Here is a 241-nt window from a genome sequence, read left to right on the forward strand (position 1 = left end):
TAATAATGAAATTTAGAATCAAGTTTGGTAACATCCATCCAAAACGAAAAGATTTTGTTTGTCTGTTGCGTGACTGACCAAGCGCGGCATGAAACCACCTTCATTCTTCACGCCTAACGGAGGTTATCCCACACACGCAACCATGTGGCCGAGGGCTATAAAACCGGGGCGTCCTCAGCAGAATGACAAGGATCGCAATAACTTCTGGCATTTAAACTGATTATTAGTATTTGAGGCGGCC

This window comes from Pinus tabuliformis, chromosome X (assembly GCF_031772625.1).
Source record: "Pinus tabuliformis cultivar Carrire ecotype Pingquan chromosome X, CPIR1, whole genome shotgun sequence".
Taxonomy (NCBI): domain Eukaryota; kingdom Viridiplantae; phylum Streptophyta; class Pinopsida; order Pinales; family Pinaceae; genus Pinus; species Pinus tabuliformis.